The sequence below is a fragment of the Lycium barbarum genome, chromosome 8, assembly GCF_019175385.1.
Source record: "Lycium barbarum isolate Lr01 chromosome 8, ASM1917538v2, whole genome shotgun sequence".
In the NCBI taxonomy this organism is placed as follows: domain Eukaryota; kingdom Viridiplantae; phylum Streptophyta; class Magnoliopsida; order Solanales; family Solanaceae; genus Lycium; species Lycium barbarum.
In genome coordinates, this window is record NC_083344.1 from 52415033 (window position 1) to 52415984 (window position 952).

Here is a 952-nt window from a genome sequence, read left to right on the forward strand (position 1 = left end):
CATTTTGTACGGGGGAATAGATATCGGCTGAGTATCTGGAAGCAAATCAATAGTAAAATCCATCTCCCGCTCTGGAGGAAGGCCTGGAAGCTCATCTGGGAATACATCTGGAAATTCATTAACCACGGGAACTGACTGAAGAGTCAGCGTTTCTGCTGTCATGTCTTGTACCCGAACCAGATGATAAATATAACCCTTTCTGATCATTTTCTTCGCCTTAAGGTATGAAATAAACTTACCTTTCGGCGATGCAGTATTACCTGCCCATTCTATAACTGACTCCCCAGGAAACTGGAAACGAACTACCTTATTTTGGCAGTCAACATTAGCATAACAGGAAGCTAGCCAGTCCATTCCCATAATAACATCAAATTCAATCATATCTAGTTCCACCAGATCGGCCTTAGTGTCTCGGCCATATACAGTTACAGAACAGTCTTTATATACCTGTTTCGCTACAATAAAGTCCTCAATCGGTGTGGCTACCTCAAACGGCTCTATAGGTTCAGACGTTATACCAATTTTACTGGCAACCAGAGGCGAAATTTATGACAAAGTCGAACCTGGATCAATCAATGCATACACAGACCGAGAGAAAACCAATAATGCACCTGTAACGACATTAGGCGATGCCTCCTGGTCCTGGCGGCTGGCCAAAGCATAAATGCGGTTCGAAGGACCGCTAGTACCAGAAGCTCCACCACGACCTCTGCCGCGACCCGCCGGTGCTGACGTACCCGGCCCAGTAGGGCGCATAGCGACTGATGAAGATGATGACCCGGCGGCTGATCCGGTAGGCTGCGCTGCACCGCCCGAACTACCCTTATACGGGCAATCTCTCACAGAATGGCCCTGACGGCCACAAGAAAAACATGCCCCGGTGGCCCTGTAGCACTCTCCCGGATGGTATCTGCCACAATAAGAACACTGAGGCGTAGGTGGCCTCGTCTGA